Source organism: Benincasa hispida, chromosome 1, assembly GCF_027475165.1.
Source record: "Benincasa hispida cultivar pf3 chromosome 1, pf3_genome.v1.1, whole genome shotgun sequence".
NCBI lineage: Eukaryota > Viridiplantae > Streptophyta > Magnoliopsida > Cucurbitales > Cucurbitaceae > Benincasa > Benincasa hispida.
Genome location: NC_143478.1, coordinates 89086189 through 89095337, shown reverse-complemented (window position 1 = coordinate 89095337; position 9149 = coordinate 89086189). Strand labels below are relative to the sequence as shown.

Here is a 9149-nt window from a genome sequence, read left to right as displayed (position 1 = left end):
ACTAGTTAAAAATGAAATGGGCCCTTTTTAAATGACTTTTTCTTTGAACATAAGATTAAAGCCCAATAAAGAAACTTCACCTTAATTGGCCCAGGAACAAAAGATTTGAAAGGGATTTCTATATAAAAGGCCTAAAGAATAGACACATATTACATTACTATCTTGTACATTTCATTTTTTACAAAAAAAAAAAAATACCTACTGGTCTCCCTATTTTCACTCATATCAGTGGCTATTTACAATTTAGCCCTCTCCTCCATACATATTCTCTCTCCCCCTTGCATACTCTCTCTCATGCATATTCTCCCTTCCCTATGCATATATTCTCTCTCTTCAATAATACATTTCATATATTCTCCCCCCATAATTCACACCAATTTCTTCCTCTTTCCTCTCTTTTCTCCTTCCGACGGTGTGAGTTGCAGGTGGTAGACGAAAGTGTGGGGCGAATTGATGACTCGACACGAGATGACACAAATCACTTGGAACGAATCAGTGGTGTGAACTGCGTGGGGCGAATCGACGGGTAACAGGTTGAGTTGATTCGGTTGATGGCATGGTGAGGCGAGCAAATCTGATCGACGACAACAGGGAGAGAGATTTGTGGCAGTCATGGCTGAAGAAGAAGAGATGAAGATGGAGGGTTATGTATTATAAATCCCCCATATGAAGATGGACTTTATTTTTTTCCTATTTTGTATATATACTGTGATATATATGTACTTTTTTTTAGCTTTTATAGTAAATTTGATATATACTTTGATATATGTATTCATTTATTCAATATAAACGAGCGTTCTTTTTTATTTAGACTTATTGTATTATGATATATATACTGTGGTGTAAATGAAATTTATAAAGATATATATACGTGGTATATTTTATATATGGATTTATACTGTGATTTACATCAAGCATTGAGTCAATCTCTAATTTATAAACTGTAGTATATTTCATATATTGGTTAGAATATTTTCAAATACCTAACAAAATGTTTAAGGTATATTTAAAATAACCATGAATCCATCAAATTGTTTAAAGTATATTTTAAATAACTATTAATCCATAAAAAAAAATTGATACGTGAAAACCAATATAAATAGAAAATAAAATTTCATTGAATGTATATTTTTTCAAATTGAAAAATAGAAAAAAAATTAAAATAAATGCATTTTCAATCTCAAATTGATAAATGAGAAAACTGTATTAAATGTATTTTCTCTTTTTATAATAAATATATTTTCTCTCTCCATCGTTAAAGTAGTTTCGAAAATAGGAAACATATGTATATATAACAAATATAAATAAATATAAAAAATGATAAAACTGTCCAAAAATAACACTAAAAGATTGTTTTGAAAAAAAATTAAATTTAAAGACGTTTATTAAAATATATGGTGAAAGATAGGCTTCTTGATGTCAATTTGAAATGTCATCTGTCATACACGAGAACCCACGTTGCAACCTGAAAAAGATGAGTAAAAATACTTTTTTTTATCACTTTTTCATTCTCTCTTTCTCCATCAGTTCATCCTTTCGAATTCTCTCCAGGGTTTGTAAACTCTTCTAACCTCTTTCTCGCGTTCTTGAATGATTTTGCAAATCAAGGAGTGAAAATAACAAAAAATAAACATGCAGCTTGACAGAAAAGAAGAGAAGTGGAATACAAAAGTTATAGTGATTTGGTCTAGGTGACCTACATCCACTCTTAAAAGGTATATTGAACTCTTTATTCAAGAAGTTGTATATTACAGATCTCTCTCATTGACACTGATATTTCAGCATACATAGATTGATTTAATAGTTCACTATATTTATAAGCAAAGAGTTAGTTTACAGCAACTGTTCGTTTGTTTCAGCTAACTTTTTTAACAGTTGCTTCTGTTTCTTGTGAGAGGTGAGTTGTACGAGGAAGTTTCAGCTGGAGGTAAATTTTAGCTCTTACAGCTTGTATGGGCATGAAAATGAAAGGGAGAAGCTAGTCATGAAAATGGAAGCCGTTGTACAAAAGAAAGCATTTTTAGAGGATGAATTAGATGCTTTGGAAACACAAATTAACCGTCTAACTTTGGAAATAGAAGAACTGGGGGCCAAGGTAAAAGAAAAACCTTTAGGTCATTGAAGTTGTAGAGTAATTATTGTTAGCTGATTTTCACAATTGCAGGTATTTTCTATAAAAAGTAATAATGAGCGCGCTCAGTATGAGCATAACACGATTCGCTTGAGGGTGAAGGAATATGATTCCCAAATCGGTTGCACTGTCAGAGAGCAGCATAACTTCAACTAAACTTAGTCAAATGAGCATTGAGAGGAAGAAAATGGAAAATGAGGCAAAACGACTAGAGATGGAAAAGAAAGATTGTTCTGTTCGAGTAGACATATTGGTTAAGAAAAATGCATGGATTGCATCTGAGAAATAATTATTTGGAAAAGTGGAACGGATTATGATTTTGAATCATGTGATCCTTGTAAAGTAATAGAAAAACTTGAAAGACTGCAGACTCAACAATCTAGGTGAGTGGCTATGTCTTAGAAATTCAAGTTTCAAATATGGAATTATTTCACATGGCTATTCTATTTTCTTGGGCATATTGGGCCTGCTTTTGTAATTATACAGTACCCCTCTTGATAGATCTTAACTGATTGTTGGACTTTGGAAGATTATGCTAAAAGCATTACCACCCTACCCTCATCCCTCTCAGCGCTTGTCTTTACATAGAAGCCTTGAGAAAAGGGTGAACAAAAAGGTAATGGTGGTGTTTGAGAAAGCAGATGATGAGTACAATGATTTGCTGTCAAGAAAAACATCATTGAGGTTAGTTTCATCAATTATGAATACATTTCCTTGTCTTCATTTTACTAACTGAACTCTATTGTTCAGAAAGATAAGTCTAAAATAAAGAAGGTGATCGAAGAACTAGATGAGAAAAAAAGGAAACCCTGAAAGTTACTTGGGAAGAAGTTAACAAGTGAGTATTTTTGTGTAAATCGTTCACCATCTTATATTAGTTTACTCATGTTCATTTTCCCCCACTGTCCTTGACTCAAATAAGTGGACCGAGCATCCTTTTTGATATTATCTTTATCTAGTGACTTCGGTTCCTTCTTTTCTACATTACTACCTGGGACCACGGCTAAGTTAGAGCCTCCGGAAGGTTGCAGCCTTTTAGATGGTCTTGAAGTACGAGTGGCATTGGTGGTGTTTGGAAGCAGTCATTTTCAGAATTAAGTGGAGGTCAACGATCTTTGTTGGCATTTTCTAGGGGTTTGGGAATGGATGCTTATATGTTAAATATCTTAGGGGCTGTTTGGGGCACTGAGATGATATAGGATGTTGGGAGTTCTGATGTCTGAAGAGTTTTGATGTCTGGGAAGTTCTGATCGAGTATGATCGAGCATGTTCAAGCATTGAGATGATATACGATATACGGAAGGAAAATGACGGTGAGATACAAAACACGTTCCGAAAATGGACCTACAAACAATTAAAATCGGTGAGATAGGATAATGAGTCTCTAAACACTGAGATGATATAGGATGTGGGGATATACCATCTCATGTTGGGCCCCCAAACAACCCCTTACTGTGATTCACTTCTCAAGTCTCAAAAGCTAACAAAAAAAAAGGGAAAGAGATAATCAAGGGGAAGTATTCCATGGACAATTAGAAGGCATGGGTGGAACTAATGTGATAATGCCAATGCTTTTTTTTAGTAGCACAGCTGAAAAGTGTCCATGATGTACTGTTTGATGATTTTGTATTGAATCAATGGGCTGATTGGATGCTGAGAATATTGCTTTTGACGTTTCTTCAGTGATAATATCCACATGTTTACGTTAAAAAAGTAGCCAGAATAGACTGTTTACCTGTCATTTGCTTTATCTGCTGACAATGACAGGCATGAATCTCCACATTCTGTGGACATTGTCCAGTACTTTCTTTTTATGTTCTACTGGTTGTCTCACATGGTGGAACTTTCCATTTAAAGGTCTTATAAATCAATCATTATGGAATTGAGTTCATCTCGAGGATTTATGGACGAGCTTATGTCGTTGTTTGACTAAGGCTTGATCTTTCTTGATTGATAAATCTTATTTGCATTTTATGATAAGAAATTCTTTCTAATTGTGGAAAAATCCTTTTCCCATTTTGTGCTAAAATATGCTAACTGTCCTGTATTAATATTTGCAAACCAGAAATTTTCATTCATGGCTTCTCTTTTGGTTTAGTTTGTTTTACTCACTTCTTTCCCTATGAAGGAGGACATCTAGTTCTCATCAAATTGATACGCAACTATCATACCGTGTTCCTTGATTGTTGGGTTGATGCAGCTCTTGATCAAAGCCATACACAAAATATTGGGAGGATGATCAAGGCTCCTTCCCACATTCTCAGGTTTCTTTCATTTACTTGATACTCATTTCTTTTTTTATCTTTCTTGAAATATGTTTAGTTGTTTACCATATAGTTGCATTTCAGAAAATAAAGCTTATAGGTTGTTTAGCCATCAAACAATCAAATTGTGAGATTTAATATGGGATGACTTCTACCGGCATGAAATATTATTGAAGCAAACGATTCATGTGTGAACTATCTGCTTTTTTATATCAAAGCAGACAATGTTTGTTAGGTTTTGTCATTTTGTGGAGACTAAAACTAATTAGCCCATTTACCATTTGAATTAACTCGTACAAGCAAGCTTTTCTAATTGGCTAATTTTGGAGGCTTCATTGAAGAAATAATGAGGCGGTGGAAAAAGAAAGAAAGTGGGGTAGTTGGAATTAATATTGTTGAACATTTCTCTCTTTCTCAAGCAATATATATGTGTGTTTACCATGAAGAAAAAATTGTAGAAGGCCGAGAGCCAGTTTCTGCGGCCGATGCTCCGTGGAGATTTTTCATCAGCATTTTAGAGTGACAGTAAGCAAAATACACTGTATTTTTCGTCTTTGTCTTGGATTGAGGGTTTCTCTTATTGTTTGTTCCAAATTACCGAGTTGTGGTACTTGGATTCAAATAATTCATGTTAGACTATTTGGGGAGAGATTTGTAGAGCGAGTATTGAATTCTTTGCGATCTCCATTATAGTAGAACTTGCCGTTGCAGAAGATTGGACGTAATCTTGAATTTAGAGTGAAACAATATATTTTCAGTCTCGTTTTCATTTTTTCTTATCCTTTTTTTTTACAATTTTATGATCGATTACTTATTTGGCTCTAACATGTGAAGTGGGAATTTGAGATATAATTTAGTTTATTCCGCATTTATTTATATCTCGCATAAATGTTATGGTTACTTATCCTTTTCATATCATATATCTTACAGTTTATCGTGGTTTCACTCAAAGAAGGCATGCTTAACAATGCCAATGTACTTTTCCGGACCAAATTTGTAGACGGTGTTTCCACTGTTCAGAGAACAGTCACTGCTAAGCAAAACAAGTGATCCTCGTAGGTGTACAAGGTTGTTGTCTGTTTATTTCTTTCTTATATCCGTGGAAGCAATTATTTTGTTGTCATCCTGGTTCTCTCGTGTCATCATTTCTGTCATCAATTTCATAAAAAAGTATTCAGACATGCCACTAAAAATTCTAAACATTGCAATATCTTGTGTTTTTGTTTGCTCCGAGTTTGTAGTAGTCTTTCATTTTCACAAACTATCATTTTTTATCTGTCTTTACATACCCATGTTTTCATCCAAAAATGATGTCGTTTTAGATGTCCATCAACATTATCGGTCACATCATAATCACTATATGTGACATCCCAAATTTTTTAATTTTGAAATTAATTATCTCGAACTATTTGGAATTATATTTTCGATTTTTGGAGTTCGACATTGAATTAAATGTGATAAGATAATTAAGTTTATATTTAATGATTTAGATTTGTGGATTATTTTTGTGGGAGATTGAGAGGTTAAAGGGGAAAAGGCAAAGAAAAAAATATAGATAGATAGATAGATTTAAAGTTAAAAAATAAACAAACGAAATTTAGTTTTTCCCCCTTCTCCACACCGTGAGTCCCCCCCCCCCCCCCCCCCCCCCCCCCCCCTCCACAACTTTTTCTTCTCTTCCATTCGCAATCGTGTGAAACCCTCAACCCTCAGATCCGTCGCCCACACGAGAAGCTCCAAATCTGTCGTCCCGCGTCGCTTTGACCACGTCAGCTGTGGGTTCTCTCAATTGTGACCCAACGTCGCTCGTTCTGTCGGAGTTTTAGATCATGTCATGATCTAGTTGTAGCCCACCTGATCTCTAGCCACGATCTCCAGCTGCCTCACTCGCCTATCCACCAGATCTGAAGCCGCGACGCTATCCACAGTCGTTTGTAGCCGGTGCTCGGTGTGGCCGTTTGTGTGAGTTTTTGTCGGGCCGTCTGTTCGCTGCAACGTCTGTCGTTTGGTCCGCCACACTCATCCACCACCGGCCGTTGGTTACTGCCACTAAGTCATCACTTTAGATTGCTAGATTTTCAGAGTTCGATGTGTTCTAGTGAGTTGATGAGATTTTGTTGGGTTGTATCCGATCTACTGGTATATGGTTAGTTTAATTGAGTTTCAAGTGTATCCATGGCAAGTTGGTCTAATTTTAGTTTTCTTACGTCGCCTTGATCATAGATTTAATGTTCTGGAAGAATTCGAAGAATTTTGAAGAAATTTCCAGCAAGGTTGGGTCTACAATCGGTGAGTTTTGGTGGGTTCTTGTTTAATGGTAGATTAACCTTTAAGCTTTGTGCTAGTTTAAGTTTGTTACTTACCGTGCTTGTGTTAGATTAGAGCTTTGAGGGACTTTGAGGCACTGTTCAGAAGTCATTGGGTTTTTGTAGGTTATCTTAAGTTTAATTGTTGGGAATTTAGTCATTGTCTTACTGATGATTTGTGCATAGGTTGGACTATTTGGTGGACGTCTTTGAGTGAAATTTTGGATTGATCTTGTTTTGACCTCCATTTGGGTAAGTGGTTTAAAGATAGTTGAGGTAAAGTATGTTGGAAATTTATGTTTTATGGGATGAAACTGATTATGGTTTATGTTTTAGGCTTTGGATTGAGAAGTTTGATAAACAAAGGACGAAATTGTTTGCATTTACTATAAGGTAAGTGATTTACTACTGGTTCGCATTCGAACCCAAGTTGATGTTAAGACTGTGATTACACTGAAAGCATGATTCTATTTTGATGGGTTGAATTGCTATGACTTGTTATGGTTGGACTATCGAAGGTGTTCTGGAAACTTGTGTTTATGTTATGGAAAATATGATATTATATGAATGATTTGCTACGTTTGAATGATGGATGGACTGTTGAGACTGTTTTGGAAACTCTTGAGTGAGTATGTTCTAAGATTATGATTACATGCTTATGACTATGTTAGACTGATGGTGATTCCTAACGAGTTGTGTATATCCCCTGTGTATGTTTTGGTGTCCTTATGGGATCACCACCTATATTTATGATTTTTTTTTTTTATTCTTTGAAGCCACTACCTATGAAAGCGTGCCTTTGGGTTTTCCCCTTATGCCTATGCTTATGCTTATGTTGTGATGCATGCATTTGTCTTATTAGGAAGACTAACCTGTACACCTAGTGGGCCCAGTAGTGGGTCATAGGAAGACTAACCTGGACACTTAGTGGGCCCAGTAGTGGGTCGCTTACTCTTTTCTTTACATGTTTTTTTTTCCAGGTAGAGGTAAAGATAGACCGACGAATGACAAGAGGAATCTGTGACAGAGTCATTAGGATTTGACATCGCTTTCGCACATGATTTTCTCCAGAGTCAAATATTTAAATTATTCGATTGTTTTAGTAGTTATTTATTTTGAAGTGGATTAGGGGCATCCTATATTTTATTTTATTATTTTAGAGCTTTATTTAATGAAAAAGTTTTATTTCTTTTATTGGATTTTTCTTCTAGAAATATGTTTTAAAGCTTATGCATGTATGTAATGACGTCTTGAAGTATATTAGAAAGTTGGGTCGTTACACTAAATGAATAGAAGTAGAATCAATAAACTTCCAACTTTATACCTTCACAAATCGTTTGAATGAGGCATCATGCTCCCTAAATGTTACTATTGTAAAATTGCTGCATAAATCATCATTCTGTCAAACATTGAACTAATATCTGTTTGTGCCAATTTGCTTCTGTTTGTTTAGATGGAAGTGTAAAGCTATTTGCTCAGACTTTGTGTGCAAATCCAGCCAGTGAAATGTGATTATGGATGTTGGTGTGGGTGTATATGTGTTAATCGTTATGCTATAATCACTTTTGCCCCCAATGTACAGAATCTCGTAATTCGAGCGTAACATCCAAATTTCTAGCAGTTGCAGTACAACATTGAGTCTGCCATTGATTCAATTTGTCCCAAAGTACTGCTGTTAGGTTAACATGCAGAAAAACCTAGCCATTTGTCATTAATTTGGTTTTATCTCGTATCGAAAGAAATTTAAACCTCTGGCTTATATATGTGATGAAGTGGGAGACTGAACCAGAGCTTGGGCTTTTGTATTGTAGCCCAAGTGAGGCTTTAAAGTGGTTGTAATTGGCATTGATTAGTGGTTGATTGTTTCCTGTGGGAATGACCTTGTGGGAGGTCATTAGCTCAAAAATCAGATCTATTCTTTCTCTCTTCCGAAAATCTGAGAGATTGATACCCGTGATTATCAATCAAATTTCATGATTGAGGTGGAATCATGATGTATCAAAAACTTTTACCCATTTCCACTTACAAGTAGCCTCCAAATTTAACCCACTTTTCACAATCTGGCCCAAAGCACCTAGAGCAAACAAAGCCAATAGCTCACTAAATTAAAATTATCAACAGCTAAATTTAAAGTTCAACATACGATAGGGGTGTTTGGTCCCTAACTTTATTGTTGGTGTTTCCAACTATTATAATATACAATTAATCACCGTTTATTTTTAATTAACTATAATTAATTATTTAAAAAAACTACATTACTATTTCCTTTTTTCAAATAGGCAAACAACAACAAAAGGGATTCCAGGGATCCCACAGCCTGGGATCAAGACACTACAACAAACAAATCACCTACATAAACAATGCACAAACGGATCAAACTTAACAACCCAATACAGCACAACCCATAAAAAGTGATATGAACAAACCAACCAGAAACAAATAGTAATC

At 35.1% G+C, this 9149-nt stretch overlaps 1 long non-coding RNA gene across 13 annotated transcripts; it reads left to right on the top strand.

Annotated features, from left to right (window-relative positions):
• Positions 1-1418: 1418 nt before the first annotated feature.
• LOC120082106 (uncharacterized) lies at positions 1419-7895 on the top strand. 13 transcript variants are annotated; one of them, XR_016527365.1, is made up of 10 exons: positions 1419-1552; positions 1639-1715; positions 1876-2095; positions 2165-2514; positions 2633-2815; positions 2882-2969; positions 4260-4395; positions 5326-6953; positions 7038-7094; positions 7682-7895. It is a non-coding gene; the product is annotated as an uncharacterized LOC120082106 (long non-coding RNA). The 13 variants fall into 13 exon arrangements; XR_005483058.2 differs by lacking the exons at positions 1419-1552; positions 1639-1715 and having other exon boundaries at positions 1722-2095; positions 5326-5463; positions 6619-6684; positions 6888-6953; XR_005483042.2 differs by lacking the exons at positions 1419-1552; positions 1639-1715 and having other exon boundaries at positions 1722-2095; positions 5326-5463; positions 6619-6953.
• Positions 7896-9149: the final 1254 nt, after the last annotated feature.